This window comes from Anticarsia gemmatalis, chromosome 8 (genome assembly GCF_050436995.1).
Source record: "Anticarsia gemmatalis isolate Benzon Research Colony breed Stoneville strain chromosome 8, ilAntGemm2 primary, whole genome shotgun sequence".
Taxonomy (NCBI): domain Eukaryota; kingdom Metazoa; phylum Arthropoda; class Insecta; order Lepidoptera; family Erebidae; genus Anticarsia; species Anticarsia gemmatalis.
Genome location: NC_134752.1, coordinates 13,957,358 through 13,977,186, shown reverse-complemented (window position 1 = coordinate 13,977,186; position 19,829 = coordinate 13,957,358). Strand labels below are relative to the sequence as shown.

Below are 19,829 nucleotides of genomic sequence, written 5' to 3'. Positions count from 1 at the left end.
AGTTAAGACCAAGTTATCAATAAAGTGTATCGGGTAGAAGCCAGCTGTACTAATTTACATTGTGCATAATCTTTTACAATCGTCAGCTGTATGACAACGCAAACAAATGCTGTTTGTTGTAGACAGAAGTGGGCGAGGGGCAAAGGCACGTCCCATAAAACATCAAAATATAGGAATACGTTCAGGCAGGCCTCAAGTAGAAGTACGCAGATAATAGAAAAACAAATACAAAAAAGATCAAAACTATTCAATAGCTAGGTTTGTGCTTCGGCTTTGGTCTATCAAAATTTGTACGTTGTGTAGAGTGCATTTGAGTGGTGAGCGTTGTTTCGTTTGTTCCGTGTTGACACAGAGCAAGCGGGATGAGGACGGACGCGTGTGTTTGTTCCAGCGCGCGTGTTTGCCCTGACCCGCTGCACCCGGCTATTTCGGGGAAACGGCTCTGTGATCAATATTGTGTACCAGGAATAAACGCAACTACCATCGTCGAAGTGGCCGAGTTGCGACAAAATACTGAGGCTACTAGCTGCTAGTTTACATTTTTGTTGCAATGGTACTCGTACTAGTATGGATTTATGATTTTAGGTAAAATGTTTGTGTATCAGTGATTCCAACGGTTGTCTCTCTAGTATGAGCTAGTTACTTACGCACCAATTTGTCTGATTCGCTCTTAATGTTGTTGGCATAGATGGAGAGTACTTGTTGTACATTAGCATTAGAATGTGCGTGTGATGACCCGTGACGCGCATGTGTTAACTGAGATGATGCGCGGGAGCGGCGGGCGCGGCCGCATCTGGGTCGCGCCCGCGCCGCGCACTTGCACAATACATGCGAACACACACGCACGCACACGCACCACTCATTACTGTATGTGTTACGTGTTATAGGGACACATGAGACAATGTTATCTTCATCATGGGAACATTCACACTGTTACGATTTATTATTATGAGCCCTCATTATAGAAAATGCTGTTATGTGAAACTGAAACATACAATAACATTCTAAAGGAAAATTCTATATTGTTACGCGCTTGGAAATTTTTCTTTAAAGTTTTGTGGAGCGATAGACATTCTTGTTAAAGTTATTTATATTTTAGCCTCCGAAAAATCTGACCTTATCAAGCGTTTGTAGCATACACATTACACATACAAAGATCCCTATGTCCAAAATTATTTTGTGTTTGCTTGATTTGCAAAGCACACATCTACAATACTGTTTATCTATATTGCAAACATTATGATATTTATCTTAATCGAAAGCTTAGACATTTTGCAGTCGCTGTTAAGAATTAATTGTAATTTGGTAACACTTGAATTGCAAGTAATTTTGAAAGAAGTCTGACCGTTTAGTCGTGTTGCAATTTTATGTAATACAATCAAATCGATTGGCTTCGTAGATAATAGCATGCAGTAATATAAATAGCTTTACAGACGTTGTAAAACCGCGAATAAACATAATGTAAGCTATTTCATCGTTAACTTACAAAATATTAAACCAGCAGAAACTCGTGAATAGTGTCACCCTGTTTTGATATTTTCTATAAACACTCTCAAAATGGTGTTTTCTTTTCCTTTCATCATTCTCATTTCTATTGAGGCAAGCATTCACGTTATTTTCTAAAGCCACTCTGGACAAAGCGACGCGTTCTGTGGAAAAATAAAACTTGACTTTCGCCAAAAAACAGTTGGCAAGAAACAGAGTAGCATCAAGCATGAAACTGTGTCATTGGAACTCGTCGACGTCTCTTACTGCAGTGTACAAAATAATTGGAAAGTTTGCATAAAATATGGATTTATATGAAAAAAAGTATACGATGTTTATGTAGAGCATTTTAGTATAGTGACAAGACAGCAAGTCGCCACGCTAATGGCCCTGTCACGGAAACTTCCCCGCGCTGCACCGTCGATGCGCTGGCTGCATTACTTTGTGGCCTTCCAACTACATACTGTATACTTAGTGCAGTTGACACATTATGTCATCGCAGAGCTGAGTGCACATCCCGGCTGATATCCCCTCTAGCACTATCTATACTATAAACACATATATATATATATATATTATAAATAAGTAGATATTTTGTTTCTTGAGGTAGTATATGACATTACCTTTTATTTTGAATATTGAGATAGACGCAATCTTCCTCTTGAACATGTATAACACGAGGGAATTCGTCTCAATGCGAGAGGAGACACGTGAACATCTATGTAGAAGCAGCCATGAAAATTGTACGATAAACAAACAATAAACTCTTTAAATACTTAACAAGTTTGTATCTGATATCAAACGCGAGTGGATGCTTCCGTCAAAGGATTCCTCCCTTGTAGGAGGGAACACGAGCGCCTCTCGTCTGAACTACCGTACACCGTGTATAAACACATTGCCTGCACTTTGAGCTGCGTCGTGGTTTACATTGAACACTCTAGCTCAGCTGCTTTGTTGGCACTCGTTCAAACACCCTGAATAATGCTGAGAACTGAATTAATGCAGCTATCTTTACTTAGTTATCTCTTCTTTGCTTATCTTTAGCTAATTTTGGTCACCTGATCGATAGTTGATTTGTAGCTGATTGATATCTGATCATGAGAGCAAAATGTATAATTGTGATTCATGACGAAAAAAAAGTATCCGTTGATGCTTAGTCGAACATCTTCTCGCCCGACAAAATTTGAAACACAGTGGGTACATAAACTGAGAGTTTGGTTTTTTCACCATTTGTGAAAAGGCCTAACCCCTCCCTGGTCTGGCAGAAGACTCTTGCCCAGAAGTGGGACAGTAATGGGTTAAAAGAATGTCATACTAACAAAAAAAGTATCAACGTTAAAAAAATCACCTGACTCCGTTGTCGGTTATCGACATTCAGCGTAATGTTGCCAAGTGTGATGTAATGAGTAGCGTTACTGATGACTGTGCAGATTACAATTAATTTAATACACAATAGAATTAACACTTAGTATCCATTGTGGAATAAAACGTTTAGATATGACGCTGATATAAACGTATAATCTATCTAATTTATCGCTGATTCAGTGCTCTTTTATCCACTCACTAGCTACTGTCCGCGATTTTGCCCATGTGAAGAGATTTCTCTATAGAGTCGTATTTTATGCGTGATTGCTTTCATTTAAATCTATTAATTAGTTAGTGGAGGAACAAACATTATTGTACATGCATTCTGACAAACTTCCGCGTTTGTTATATTGTAGGATATTGATTTGATAGCTAACATGTGTAGATTGTTTAGCAATATCTATTGTTAGTGTTGTTTACACGTTGGCAGAAGACGGGGCAGCTCAGGCAGCGCAAACAATGCGTTTGTTGAACAAGATCAAAGCGGTCACCGGACCATCTGCTACTATCTGGCTCATTGGGTTACAGTTACAGCCTGACGACTAAAACAACTGTACAGTTAAACGCACTCCGCACTCAGCTCACTTGACGAATACTGGACAAATATAGGATCTTTTCTCTATGTGCACGCAATACCCCTTCAGTAAAACGTACTAAAGCTCATGAGTAAGTTCGTGTAATATTTCAAGAAAGTAAGGCTTGAATGGATCTCTCAGTATGTAAAAAATACTCTGCCGCTTCGCTCAGCATTACGCATTCGCCAAAAACTTAACATACAATAAGCTCTAACTTATAACGAGTTCTATCTCTTTAAACACCGTGACTCATGGTCTAATATAACGAACAACGACCTACTCTCACAAGGACCTTATGACGTAAGAAATAAGATACCATTTGCTTTGAGACTGACAGTTGACAAAAAAGTGAACGGTTATGAGGTAGGCACCGCAATGCAACAGTCATTGGAAAACTATTGGAAGGTCGTTGAGATCGCGATCTTGCCCAGTTCCTACTCACAGTACTCACTCAGTCACTCCGCTATTGTTATAGAATTAATATTGTAATTTGTAAAGCTCTATTTGTTATCTATTATCGCACTGTACGAATTGCTTGAGTCAGTTTTGCGAGTACAATGCGGTTACATTTCATAAGATTACGATGCTATTCTAAATTAATATTGTTGTCTTTTTATTTCAAATGGCTTATTTTTGTGTCAGTAACAAAGAATCTACAGTCCCGCAGAATTGCGAATTTTTTAAAAAGTATTAAATCTTAGTTTTCGCTTAAAAGTTAACTGCAACTTTGTATGATAGCCTACAGTCTTCATTAGTAAGGTCACCTAACATTCAGGCCACTTGGCAACTGCTATTCTGTAGCCATTGCCAAAACCTTTCCTTGTGTGATTAATCAAAAATAAACACTTGTAATATCTCATCTTATCATATAAGACGGGATTTCCCACCACTTTAATTAACATAATTAAAGAATTAAGAGTTAGTCATAGTAACGCAAATATGTCGTAAAACCGTATAGGTAGCAACGGGTTTATTTTCTCTCTGATTCAAACGCTACGTGTGCTCATGATAACAGTAAAATTTCCATAAAAGTACTCGCTAGAAAATATTGAAGAGAGTTCGTAAACATATTTATGCGTGTCTTTGAAAGTTAACTCGTAAAAGAGAAAAGTCATTGGTCAGCTCTATTGAGTTTACTGCACTTAAATATTATATTGTACAAGTAATTAAATGGCTATGAGTATTAAAATATTGCAATAGTTCATATAATAGAAATTATTTAAAAATAAATATGTACAATACTGAGGAAACAATTAACTATAATTAGCGTACATTTATAAAATATACATTAACATTAATTAATTTATTATTCATTCAATAGAACAATACAACTAATTGTTTCTATGATCTAAATTTATTTACCTATATAATAGCAAATAATCTTGCTGTTGAAATTAAACGTTAATTTCGACATTACTCGTAACTCCCGTATGGTCTAGTGGCTAGGATACCTGGCTTTCACCCAGGAGGCTCGGGTTCGATTCCCGGTACGGGAAAATACCTTTTTTGGAGCTTTTATGTTTTTTTAAGAATATTTATGTAAATGTTGTGTTAATTTTAGCAGTAAATTGGTAATTGTAAAGAGTATAATGTTTATGAGAGCGAATGTTGTGTGCACGAGTGTGACGGTACGTTGCCGGCGCGTCGCTACACACGCCACTGTGACGTGACGTCACACAACATCTGTAACGATTCAGTACTTCGTATTACGTATTTACTTTTGCTCTCTATACTCGTAACGCTTATGATTTTACATTATTGTTAGCGGATATTATGTATTATCTCTTTTGCTAAAGGAAATAGGTAACATTTTGATTTCAAAGTCTAGATTTTCTTTAATGCACTCATTTATCTCTTTTGTTGGTTAATATCAGTGTCAAAGAGTACGATAACCAGGTTCTAGAAAATAACTCATACAGTAATTTGACATATTTTGGCTTCTTGCCCACGAAGCGTTCTTGAGTCTTTTGAAGAAAAAGATTAAATCGTTTATTTTGGCCATCAAATGCACAAATTGGTAGTTAAGTTAATAGTAGGTATTAAAATAATAGTATAATTGCTCAATTGTAATGCGGAAGTAGGTAAAGGTTAACTGTTAGGTAGAGAGTGACATTACGTCGCCGTCATCTGTACACTCAGACCTTGCCGATTACTATTTGTGTAGTGAATGGAAACTGACAACATGAAAGGTGAATAACTTACGTCATCGTGCCTATTATTCCAAGCCTCACGAAAGACGAAAGACCAAAAACAGAATTTTTGTGTGATAGAGTCCACAACCGTGCCATTATCCTTATCTACTCCTACATCTCGCATCTTCATTTCAGGTATAAGAGTTTATATTTCGTCATAGTCAATCATGTGTTACAGCTATTTGTTCCTTTCACGAACCTTTCCCTATTTACCTAGATTTTAAACTAATCGATCTGGTTGGCAACGATTTTATGGCCTGACTGCAACAGACTGCACACTGCTGTTTCATTTCAATACAAAGCTACTTATAGGTATGAACACTTCAAACAAAGGTTACTCAAATACGCTAGCACCCAAAATAGCGCGGAATGTAGGTAGCTAGACTTTGCGTAGAATATTCTAAACAGGTTCTGATTTAAAGCGATAAATAAATTAGCTAACAAGCCAAGCTAACATGATTACAGAAAGGTTAGAGGTAATGCAACATCGAGTAGAGCAATAAATCACCCGTGACGTGAAACGAACCGTGCTGGTCGAGGAGCTTGCTGCTTACTTATGTGCTTCCGTACCATGGTAGCGGCTACTTGTCTGCAGGTGAATTATGACTAACAGCTGAGAAAATATGTGGCGCTTGTTACTGTGTGCTATGACTGTTGGGGGTCTGAAGTTGCTCATAATATGTTAAGTAATCTCTCCAAAATGTGAATTATTTTCAATGTTCAATGTCAATTGTTCAACTGGCTGCAGAGAGGGATCTGGGATTAGTTATCACATTTTAGTGTCTATAGGGTACTTGAGTGTAGAAGGACAAAGTTTTTTACTTGAATAAGATACCGCGCCGTTAATGTTTTCTACCTGCTTTCTGGATAAACCAGATAGCACACGAAATCATATTTGGTAGGATAGATATTTGCCAGATGACGAGTAATAGAATCGTGTTAACTATCGCGTGTCGCGGTACTGTAGGGTGTGTCGGCGCGCCATTTTCCGCTCGCGTACATCTCCTGATTATCTCGCATCCCGTGTTTATCGCCGCGTACCACCGCGTCAGCCACGTTGAGGCGCGTTGATCCGTTTACCGGCCGATATCGGGGACCTTATCAAATCATCTTTGCGTCGCCGCCCACCGCAAATCCACTAACTTCATATTTACGACGATATTTTACTTAGAACCGCCGAGAACGTGTGAGCAAAGGAAATTGGAAACGGCTCGAGTTTATACACTAACGTTGAAATATTGTTCCGATACAGACTGTTACTGGTACCGACTAACTGCACTGAATCTTAGTTGTAACACTGAAATTGTTTCATGTTAAATTGTGTTTGTTACAAACTTCGACTAGCCATTTACTTGGAATCCCATCGAATAGTTGTTCAACGGAATATGTTCAATGATCTCAATGTTTAATTAAGATGTCCCCGGCGTATGTCTGCGTCTCAATTGGCTCATGTATTATCAATTAATCCGTATCAATATACCCCTTGTGCTCGCTGCTGATTGGAGATGCTCAGTGGTATTATGTTACAATGGCAGATGTTACAAGCGTTACTTGATCTTATCTTATTGTTAGTTTGTATACTATTAAGTTTAGTAGTATTTGCGTGGAAGCTTTCGCATTTTTAATATTAGTAAGATTTGCGTGTAAGTGATGATCACATAACTAAAGGCCTAAGACCATAGGGAAAATAACTAGAAAGGAAACTGAAACGCATGCGTTAATCGTCTACTAGGGTAGTGCGACAAAAGCTTTTCAGCATCAACTGTTCAGATCTGATTATGAGCTTGGTTTAAATACATTATTTTTATCGCTTATCCGCGTGTCCATACATCAGCATTAACGATTATAATTATAATATGTAGTAATCTCAAGTGAGATGCACGCACGCTTCGCATCCGCGCAGGATCCTTGACACGGAGACGTCGCAGTGAGTGTTGTGACACCAACATTATGAGCAATACAGCTATACAGCAACACTCGGCCCACGCTAACTATTCTCAATTCATTATAGTTACTTCATCTAACTATCATTGTTGGATATTAATCCACGTATAAATAGAAGAAGAAAACTTACAGTTAAACAGATTATAGAAATCAGACTAAGGGCCAGTTTCCCGGCTGGTGTCTAAGTGTCCGATAACCTACTTGCAAGTTTATTAAAACAACTGCAAAAATTCGGCGTGATCCGGGCGTATGGTATTGTAGCCGTATTCATTGGTCTCTATGCAATGACGTGCTCCTGTAATGATTAAAACATTCAAACAATACCTTAATGTAACATCGCCGATCTAACTATGGTTAGCTTATGATAACTATCTACTCAGCTGTAGCTTTTTAATCTTTGGTCATCAACAATTCGTCTATATTTCGTGTTTTCAAGTAGAAAGTTGAACAGTACATATCAGGTGCATAATCGTACGACAATTCAATACCGGTTTCCTAAAACTAATAAATTATGACCAATACACGAATGTTTGAAAGCACTATAATAGACTTTGACTAGGTAGTTTATTGTTTTGTAACAGTAGAACTGTTGCCGCTGTTGGTGACACGCACTACTCGTATGCTAAGTAAAACGAGCACTTACACGCACCGGTACCACTGCCGCAATACAACGTTGCACTCATACTTCATACTTATTATCCACTCATGTTTATGCAGCGACTTGATTAAACACTCTATTATGATAACTTGCGTATGACCAGTATTAACTAACTAATCATGCAATGATTTTTTGTAAATAACCTTTTCATTTTCACTAAGTAAATATAGCATACTAAAAAAGTCCAAATCGCGTGACTAAGTTATCATAAACCGACTGTTATGTTGTATTCAGTCAGCTGAAGTCTTATCAGCTTATCTCTCATATCTGACAGTATCGCTTCTAATAATATTTGTGCCAAAAATATTTACTCTCAGATCTTGTTATATCACGGAGAAATGTAATATCTATCTGTGTTACTGTGTTTACTCTGTAATAGTCGCAAACCTTCGTGTTTCATGTGCGTCATAAACTGTGAGAGTCGTGTAAAATTTATAAGAATTCGGAGCGCTCGGTACTCGACGCCCAAAATCAATAACACGAAATACTCACTTATTAGTTGTTTACTTCTACGAAGTTATATCTAAAGAGACACTCCCAATTTGTTAAGAAAGGCTAGTCTTTGTATGAGTTACAGAGTAGTAATCTACCTAAACCGTATTATGGCCCGGCAAGTATGCTGGCCGCGTAGGGCCCGGCAGTCTTCAATTAAGACCGCTGTCGTTAAATCTAATCAAACGCCATCACGCCGCTCCAACCATTAACATATTAGATTGACGATTAACCACATGCCACATGAATGAAGTTCAGGTAGACATTTAAGTTATACTTATATTTAATAACAAGTTCAATAACATTAGTTTTACGAGGTCGACACGTGTTTGATGATACCGCAGAACTTAAAGCCTCCCGAGGATCCCTTTTTCAACAGTTATGTGTCTCCGTCACGCTACAGACGGCGTGTAGTCTGTAGTCGTGTAGTCTGTGGTCGATGTAGTCGGTGTAGTCGGTGTAGTCCATCGACCTCCGACCCCGTGCCGATACAAACGATACAGATCAATGGCTTCCCTAGTATCGTTCCTTTTTGTGACATATCGCAAAAAGGAACGGTCTCTGCAGTCGGCACACGACGCTATGCACGCCAGGCGCATGCTGACACCGGTCCATAGTTATGTTTTGATTTATTGACTTGCAATATTAATAGCACAATGAGAAATTTGCACCCTCTGTAACAGTTAATGATTTATTTTTTGGCCACTTAACTTGTACGTTGTGGTAGATATAACGGGTTTTAAAAATGTAGATAATGTAAAGTAAGTATCGTGCATATTGGCGTTGTTCATGCATATTTAGTTGCAGCATGTTTATGTGACTTATAAGGAGTTTGTCGAGTTGCACGCGACACTGCTTGTAACTAGTACAACCGGCTTTCGCAGATTATGATTTTAATCCGTCGAGAAACACTTCAATGTAGCTTGTTCTACGAGGAGTATTGCAGCAATCACTTGAAGCTTGTACATTAAATTGTCTTACCTATTTACATAGGTGTATTTCAATGAGAGATGTTAACATAAAAGGGTGATAAACGCAGTGTAATGAGGCGTTGACCCGCCCAGCGTCTCAGCTTACTGTCACGGCTCGTCACAATAGATCGTCTGGCAGGGATAGACGGGGGTTAATGAACCTTATCTCTCTAACAAACACACAGAGATGATAAAGCTCCCCAAAGTCACTCCGGGAGTAATAATTTGGGATAATTACAACATACCCTTTACGTGGGGCTTGTCCATTATGTTATTATGTTTTGTTAATTCTTATTGTGTCTGTGACCTATAAATACTACAGCTAATACATAAAAATATAAAGTTTAATATGTCGATGTATCGTGAAAGTAGTCCGCAATGAACTTATCGTAATTAAACTTGACACGCATCTGCGATCTACACCATGTATGTACGTGTATGTACGCGTACACGTGCCGCCGCGTGCCTCACAGCGAGAACGTTTTCTACCCATTACATATCGCCATTAACTACTTATTGGAACATGTCTGTACTCTGGCGATGGTGGCCGGCGGCTCTCTCACGACACGGTTTACACTCGTCTTCCAAAACATGACGCTTGAGAACCTTGAGAATATAACTGCTTAAACATGCCGTTTAATAACACTCTTTATTTTAAATGTATGTAGTTCTCACTAAAGATAATTATTCCAAATTCCCACTTATGTTTCTGTGTAACCGATCATATTACGCCATCGATGATTCCTTTGTTTGATGCTCTTTACAGCCTAGCTAGATGCAGTATTTTATTTACAAATCTGAGTTTTTAACTTTTAAGTTAGGTCCCCTGCACTTATTTCACTCTCAATCTCGCCCCTGATTATCCAAGTGTACACCCCAACAGTTTGCAAACACAAATTCGCTCCCCATTGTTCTCTACGGGATGACTCATCGTAGCGTTCAAAAGCGGACGTAGGATCTCATCCTATTGCGGTGTTTAGACCAACACTTGATTCTGACGCCTCGCACAAAAACTATTGACCTAGAACAACTATCTAGCTGCGTGGTTTACCTTCAGAGCATCATGCACATAGAGCACTCACACGCATTATATCGTACGATTAGAACTTGTTTACCTCTGCACCAGAGTATCTTATAATAAAGTAACAGGGTTCACCCGAAATATCTGTACAGAGTGCTTGTAAAGAGAAGCAAGTTCGCGAGCCACTGGCCCGTGATCCTCGAGGGGACTAAACCTGACCCTTTTTTACTTTGTTCGCACATCATTGAGTTTTTATACCACCCCTACCTGATACTGTAATAAAACAACATGCCTTCAATATTTATACGTTTACCTTTGTTGTACTACGAAGTTTCTACGCACTTAGTTCCTCTGAATAAAGTTCAATACGATGATGAAGTAGGAAAACAATAATGTTTAACTGTTTTATTAATTAAATAATTGAGCGGTAAGTGTTGACGGGAATATCCTTGGAATGCATGATGTCATTACTATTTCTAAAAGTTCGGAAACATTCTAAGTGCTCCTCTCTGATGATTCAGTAACGAAGTGATGTCTAAATAAAAATATCCATGACATTCACCCAAAAATTGCTTCTTGAGATTTCTTTGTTCAAAAGCATGGCTCGCGTTACATTTTGTATGAAAAGCTCCACTCGTTTACCTTTGGGCCTCCTCAGTTAATTAGGTTTATTGCATATTTGTTTTACACTAATAACATTATTTTAACTTTAACAGCGCTCCATGACAATTGCAAATAGTTATTAAGATATTTTCTAATAATATTTTCTCTTTTGTTGCAGGTGAGGAAACGTGCAGTGTTCTCAAAACATGGTGGATTCAACCGCGATGTATGTTCATGTTAGCGCAGTGACGCACAATCAGTGCTGAGAGGACTGCTTGACTCATAAGTTTTGGTTCTTAGTTTGGAACCGGCTCAATAATATGCATTGTAAAAGCGCGTTGAGGTAACATTCCGAAAACACTGACTCATGAAAGTCAGAGAACTATAAATTATACATACCTATAGGGAAAACTTAACTGTTTTTGCTCATTCTGGTAAAACAGACAAATTCATGAATGATGACATATTATGTATGTACTCACATAAAATGTAACACAATTTTTTCTTAAGAAACTAAACCTTACTTTACCTCTAAACTACTGCGAAAGTCGACGTTTCAGTTATCTCACCCATGACATGATTACAAAATTAACGGTTTATATACCACCCATTGCACTTACCGTGAACTTATTTCATTCAATTCAAATTCGTAAAGTATACTCAATTCAATTCAAAGAAATCATGGCATTGTATCTCGAGTAGTCAATTGTTATAGCAGTTATAGCGAGCTACTGGACGCGTCTCCGGCAGCGCCTGGCGCGCGGTGAGCCCGCCTTGGACACTTGATAGTCCTTCCGAGAAGTGCGCTGCGATAGCGACGCCGCAGTCACGCAGCCGACCACTTACACTTGACCTCCGACGCTCCTTTTAATTATCACACACCCTCCATCTGTGCCCTCACAGCGGGAGGCGCGGTAGCTCTACATTAACTGGCAGGCTCATGATATGCCTATTTATTCGCAACCGCGCACGTGCATGCATTGTGCTCGATGCGATTCGTTATGATAACGGTAATAAAACTAAAATATTACATATAGCCACGTTAGTAACCGGTTCATATAATATATCTTGTCTGAGAAAACGTTGATTATAACCTGTTTGATAGAGTCGGTTATTAGTCCGTCCATTGAGTTTGAGACTCCACACGACTAGTGACTGCATTAATTCGTATCCTGTCTTTGTTTGGCACGGTGCCGGTAACGGTTGTATTACGGTACGACAATAAAACAATATTAAGTTAAGATTTATCGTTTGTTTATGTTATTCCACAAACATTTGTTTTTCCCTTATATGTTTGTGGTTAAATATCTGGGTAACTTTCGTTGATAACCTATACAGTAGATAAGGAGGGAATATCCAACCATGTCAATATTTATTCACAGTTACACTTTTGGCCTTAAAGTTTTTTTTCTGGGTATTTTTGTGTATTTAAAACCATTATTCTCTCTTTAACAGTACATACTGCTATATAAATAAAATACATAGACATTATAAACATGCTAGTGTTCAGATGTTCAGGGTGGAGTCATGTTTCGCCGCCATCTTAGTACGTGATAGGCTTAACAGGCGTGAGACATAAACTGTGCAGTGTATCGGTGTAGCCCCGGGCCCCGGCTGCTTCACTAGTTAGTAGTTAAACGACACTACGAGCGACGTAGGCACAGCCTGGAGCCGCTGCCGACGGAACTACACTAACACTGTCAAATGTTTTACATAGTAATGTGATGATATTTACACGTTATAGAGTGTCGTATAGCTAAGGCAATGGTCTGATCTGGAAGGCAGATAAACAGTCAGATTGGTAAACTAAATATTCATCTAAGTTTTGCGAGGTCTAATGTACGAAACAAAAATAAACTCGTTATTCCAACCACTAGGCTTCAAAAAATAAACAAATCCTTTAGAGGTCAATGTGTGCGTTTCTACAATAAAATCCCAAGCGAAATTCAAAATTTAAGTTTCAATAAATTTAAATTAGTGATTAAACGAAATTTATGCCTAAAAGGCTATTATACTGTTAAAGATTATTTGGACGATAATAAAGCTTGGGACTGTGCTGCTTCTACCAAGCTTGTTTCAAAACTGTTATAATACTCTAATGTACGATGTTTTACTGTGTCCTACCTATAAATATCCTCTTTACTTTTTTTTATTATTACAACTAGTTTTGTTTTAGGATATGTGACTGTTTTATTAACTGCACACAGTAAATCATCAATAGAAAATCTGTAATAATTATATTGACATTTTAAAAGAGCAAGCCGTGAGTTTCTTGCCGTTTCTTCTCACGAGCAACCAGCTTTCTCGAAACGGACAAAAAATCTACTGACTGTTTCAAATACTTTGTGAAAAGTTTACGAAATAAAGAATATTTTGAATTTTGAATTGAATTTTGAATTTGAAATTTGAACTATGAATGTCTGAATGAATACTTAATATACTCTATTCTAGAATAAGACTTTATCTTGATCTTAGATCTGAAGTCCACCACACTGGCTAAGATTTTATTCAGTTTTAGCATCAAATAGTTTTCTTAATACACACTTTAAAAAGTCCGAGGTGTGTCCTCTTGCGTGGGAAGCGAGTAGCTCTACGGTATTCCACTAGACCATTAGTGGCATATATAACGTTTTACATATCCGCCGGTTACACAGCCAGTACACAATTATACAGGTTTTTGTGCAACACACACTGAAACAGCGCATGCAGAGAGACACGTTTAAATGCAGATTTGTGAGACACGATCGATACTGCGTGGTTCCAAACGTAGAGAGCTGTTATTAAACATGAATGAGCGTTAATTTGAACACATTGTATTGTAACTGACTCTAACAAAGACAGAAGAGACTACAGCTAATGATACTAATATGTAACAAAGATGTTCGTACTTCAGATCATAAACTGAAGAATATTTCATGTTTCACTTTTTTTATTGGTACCATCGTCTGGTAGATATGGTGCTCCAGATAGCTTTAAGATACAATTCTTGATGAAGGAAGCGATTATAGCTTAATTAATTTGTTAGTCATTGATTTACATGTGAACTAGAACAATAGTTAGTTGTATCTGTTATGTGGCTAAGGTGACGCTAGTCTTTAATACTAGACAATAACTCACTAAAAGTTATTATATTAAATAGCTTTATATAATAACTAGCCGACTCGACAGTCGTTGTCCTGTCTACACGTCTTTAATTTGTAAAAATTACTTAAAAAAACATTGTCCAGCGGACAAAATTGTGAATCTAAACCATTCTCAGATCCTCTTGAACACACACAAAAAAATTCATCAAAATCGGTCCAGTCGTTTAAGAGAAGTTCAGTGACAGACACACTTACAGAAGAATTATATATATAAAGATATCCCCTATTTGTAATTAATGGTTCAGGTAGGACATTCTATCACAATTATGTGATATACATAGGTACAACGGAGAACCAAAATTAATTACGTTTTAATATTAAAGCTAATCAGTGAGAGTGCTCTTGAAATGTAAGTGCTTGCATTACACTTTTGTGCCTGATTTTGTTTTATATCATTGATTAAAATTGAGCGGACTACCTTATAACAAATCAATTCGAGCAAAAGAATGCGTTATAATTTTTCACATGTTTTTCTATTTCCTATTATTCGAATATCTATTATCTAGAATCTATATTTTTTTTTGCTTAGTCATGCGTTTGTATATTTTGTTACCTCTAGCTCTACTACCAAGCCGCAAATCTGTTTTGCACTAACGTGTCATACATAAAGATTAAATATATTCAAGGCCTTAAGCTAACTCTTACTGCGAAATCCTTGCAAATGACGTAGTAAAGTTAGTCGCTGTCATAAGATCTAACACTATCATAACTATAATCTACGCTCGAGTGAGGTTTATTCATTGTTCCCACCGAGGAACATTCACTCACACCATTGACATTGACTAATATCATTGAGCGTGTTTATATGTTTTGCATAAAAAGTACGCGGCGATAACGTCGGAGATTTCCGCAATTATATGGTTATAACGGAACTGTAATGGTTTTCATTTTATTAGTTCAATAACAGCGGATATTTGGAAACTTACTCAATTAAATGTAACGACCTGTGAGGTAAAGTGAACAAAGAATTTGTTTTGTATCATGACTTGTTTGTTTCTCTTTATAAGATAGAAGACTGCATTTCACCTCTTGTTCCCTGCTATCTATAAACTTATTTTGCTTCATCTAAATTCATACGTTTGTGCATGTCCGGAATACTACGCATCTGTCCTTTTTGACAAATATCTCCTATTGGATGTATGTTCGTTGCCAGCAAACTTAGTTTTCCAATTAAGGCTGGCGGCAGCATATTGCAAACGTTGCAATGGTCAGTGCAGGCATTATGTGGTTATCTGGTGTGCGTTCCCCGGCGTATGTAGTGTCGGTAGTGTTGGTAGAGTGTTGTGGGTGCGAGCGCGTGGCGGGCTCCTATCGATCCGCTGCACCGGCTCTCACAAAGAGCTCCCGGCTACACCCCCCGGCGGCGGTCCCCCCCGCGCCCCGCGCTCCCCGCACCGGCGGCGCGCGCCGACAGGGATGTCCTTATTGTTGCCAACCTTCCAATGTTCCCGGTTGCTGCAACGCTCTTGTCATTTGACAGCTCACGGCTCGTTTGATGTTTGTTTTGTTGCCTTTAACTATTGTCTTGGAAATGCGATGGTCCTCGTATAAACGCTGCGCGCTCCTGCTGACAATATTACAAGCCTATTTTGCACTTTGATGCCGTCTGTTGGCGGCAGATGCTTTGAACATTACTTAATAGAATTCATTGCTTCATTTCAAAGACAGCCCTAATTAAATCCCGTTTTGCTCGTCGCCCCCTGCACGGGAGCCCTCGCTCGGCAACAGGTACAATACGAATTTGGACGCGGTTCAATGACCCCCGATTTGTCCGCCATAGTCTCCGTTAGATATAGCCTATCTTCATAATTTATATAGCAGACTTCGCGCACGTGCTACAAACACTCATATAAATACGTAGTCAAAATAGATATGCGAAATCGTTAAAATTCATTCATGTGTTGTTATCAAATTCTTTGGCAACTAAAGTATGAATTCGATCCATCGTATAACTCCCGTATGGTCTAGTGGCTAGGATACCTGGCTTTCACCCAGGAGGCTCGGGTTCGATTCCCGGTACGGGAAATGATCTTTTTGGATATTTGCCTTGATGTTTTTGGAGCTTTGTAGAAAATCATAAAACTTCGTCAATATACATTTATTTTTCGTTGTTAGATTTTTTTAACATTTTTTTTAATTGTACGTTTCTGCGCAGAGATTCGGGTCAAATGTCATGGATTTTTGCAGTCTGTGCGACATTTGCGACGAAAAAAAAGAGATAATAATTCTTTAACGTTAGAAGTGGCTTGTTAGTCGTTGAGCACTTTGAGCAGAAGCCGGAGTGATCGACTGAGGAGTCGAGTGGAGCCGAGTGACGCCGAGTGGCTTGTTGTTACAATATCGTGAATCGTGATAGTAATGAGAGACTCCCTGCCACTCACGCACTCCAACACTCTTCAACATTTCTTATTTCCATTTTTATTTTAGGGTTTCGCAACACTTGAACTAACTTGACTTTGGCCTGACCGTGGCACTTAAAAAGGTTTCGTATTTCTTTTTGGTGTCTAATGTTTTTTGGCCTCCTATCATTTCTTGAGTTTCAATTGGCGCAAGTGTGGTGCATTGAGAAAGTGATCAATGTGGTCACTACAGTAGTGATTAAAAACTAATGAATTGTGTCATCTGGACTATTTACCCCCTAAACTAATCCTAATTGTGCCTAATATACCCATGTAGAAAATTCAGCGTAGAAGTTGTCTGCGAAAATAACCTTCCCAAAAATACGAGTATAACTACAGATAAAGGTATAGTTAATTGGTGGAAAAGCGAAAAATGAAATAAAACGCCTGGTCGTTAGTTCACCGGTGTCGTAACTAACCTCACTGAGCTCACTTAACTCAAGGTTTACAGAATTATATTCAATGGATGCTTTTCAACAATATTTGTGTGAAATAGTCGTTATTACACGTACCCGGAAAATATTTGTAAAACACGGATGTTGTACAGAATGTGCAGGTATGTTTTGGAGGATAAATCGTTTTGTATACGCAGATCTAACGCTCCATGTGAATTGTCTAAAATTTAAATGAATTACTAGCTATTGATCCGCCAGACAAAGATGACTCATATTTTAGTACGTGTTTTGGAACTATTATATTTTATCAATGTTTCGGCTGCCATTTGACCTTTCTGACTTGTTTTATCACGTAGGTGGTCGAAGATTCCAGATATTTAACGTTTACTTTTTTAATCTTCAAGCAACTTTTTACTGTTAACAATGTTCCTGTTATCTTAATGGCAGGTGACATTACTATCGTAAAAACTCGACATGGTGCATAACTCCATAATATACGCATGGCGTGGCGACGACCTTAAGTCTGTAATGCTACATAACAATTGTTTAATGTACGATATTTTTCATAGGTTTCTTTCTCTTAAACAAGGTAACATAAAACCCGGTTTTTTACTCTTAAATTTGATTCAGTAGCAATAAAATTTCAACGGTATGATCGTTTCCTTTGAAGAATCAGTTTATCTCAGCTAATAACATCTTCAAATCGAATCATCGCGTTATATACGGTCACAGAGGTGATGATGTTGCGATGACGCGTGTAGCGGTACAGTGGTACAGTGCAGTTCCCCTCACGCGCCGGGTGCCGGTGAGCCGGTGTGCGTGTGTAATTCGGACCAAGGCGACCATTACCGTAATAACAGCGCTATTTGATCGAATTACTGAACTATACCGTTCGCCTCCACGCAGATGGTGCAATGTTAATGGTCATCACTCTCTACTACCTGACTATTGCACTCGGTAGCCCACTTTCCAGAATCGAGGTGATTGATCCACATAGTCATACACCTACCTGTTTGTAGCAGGTATTCTTGTGTAGGACGTGGTGTTCTCATTACATTATGATGATCTAATTCATAATTTATATTGATTTTTAGTCCAGACAGGAGTGGTTAAGTAAAAACTTCACAAAAACATCCCCAAACGAGACAAGAATAATTATTTTTCCACAGTTGTTATCTATAGAATACGAAAAGAAATACAAGAAATAGTTTGTGTACAACAGCGGCACAAGTTTCAGTGGGAGTAGTTTCGTGGAAGGCTTCGCTCCTGTTTTATTAGGTTTTGTCGGCAAGCGGCGCGGAGCTGCAACGTGACCAACGTGACTGCCTAACTTCAGCTCGATCGTTACTCATCGAACCTCCTCTGTACAATAAGTTGCTTTTATATAACTTTTCTCTGGATCTCTAACTTTCTTATTTCATATGTAATTGTTACAATATCAGTATTTTTCAATGGCGTTAGGCAATCCTTTATCTTTGCCATCCTCCCAATACAAGTCGTGATTATTGCGTGGATTTCGAAAAAATAAAAAATTATGTATTTCAAACGATTCAAATGTATAAAATACAAACTTTGTTATAGAATATTTCGTGCAGATTTCCAGAATGCATGTCGAAGGCGACTGCTCCGACCTTAAAGAGCTTATCGAGTAAAAGTAATCAAAGCATTATAATTGTTGTGTTACGCTTACAACCATGAAGTCATACAACATTAGCGCATGTGTAACATGCGTGTATGTTGCAGTCAAACACGATCTCACTCAGTTAATTGTGCTTTTGACTCAACATTTTGATAAAAGCAATCCGTATATTTTATAGTTTATCCTGTAGATTAGTTCTCCGTCTGCAATTTTTCTGTTCTGTTCAGTTCTGGCTAAGAACTGTCGTCTCCTCCGAGATATATAATGTTTTAACGACAGAGAGATTTGACTATCCATTCTGGCTGAAAGGTAGGCTCGTGACTTTTAAACAGAAGAAAGTATTTTTCTGAAAATTATCTATGAATGAAACTAGTAGCCAAACGACGGAAAAGTATATTTTTAGTCTTTAGTTTTTCAATATTTTTCGGTCAAAAACAGTTTTGTCTATAAATAATTTGGACAGTAGCATAATAATGTATATCACACAATTAATAACGCGTCACGGTGCAGGCAGAGCGTATTGTGTGCAAGTATTAGGGCGCGCGGCCGAGCGGCGCGTGCGCACGGCCAAGGCCCCGCTCATCACCGCGCACCTCGTACATCACCGACATTACCGGCCATTACCGGCTCATACCTTGTGTACTGCACGCATCGCGCCTATGAACTTGAAACACTTTTTGTTGTTTAATATTAGGCTATTGTGTGAAACAATTAAAGTACAGTTAGTTTCGCGTGCTGATCATTTGCTTGATGCCCTTTGTTTTCGTTCGAGTCTAGCACACTAATTAAATGGAGCTCTGGTGACGTATTTTGATGGGTTCTTGGCTAAAATATTATGACATTGGTGCCTTTTTGAGGTCAAATATTGACACCTGCTGTTATTGCTCGTCTTATCACCACAAGCAATTTCTTAAGAGCTCTGTTAACTGTGATATTTTATACCACAT

The 19,829-nt window shown here is 38.3% G+C and overlaps 1 protein-coding gene and 2 non-coding genes across 7 annotated transcripts in view; all 3 read left to right on the top strand.

Moving 5' to 3' along the window:
- The window catches only part of LOC142975158 (prominin-like protein), a 61,741-nt gene that overhangs the window by 18,675 nt on the left and 23,237 nt on the right, over nucleotides 1–19,829 (top strand). The gene's annotated exons all lie outside the window — the stretch shown is intronic.
- Nucleotides 4,850–4,921, top strand: TRNAE-UUC (transfer RNA glutamic acid (anticodon UUC)). The gene has a single exon. It is a non-coding gene; the product is annotated as a tRNA-Glu (tRNA).
- On the top strand, nucleotides 16,403–16,474 carry TRNAE-UUC (transfer RNA glutamic acid (anticodon UUC)). Its single transcript has one exon. It is a non-coding gene; the product is annotated as a tRNA-Glu (tRNA).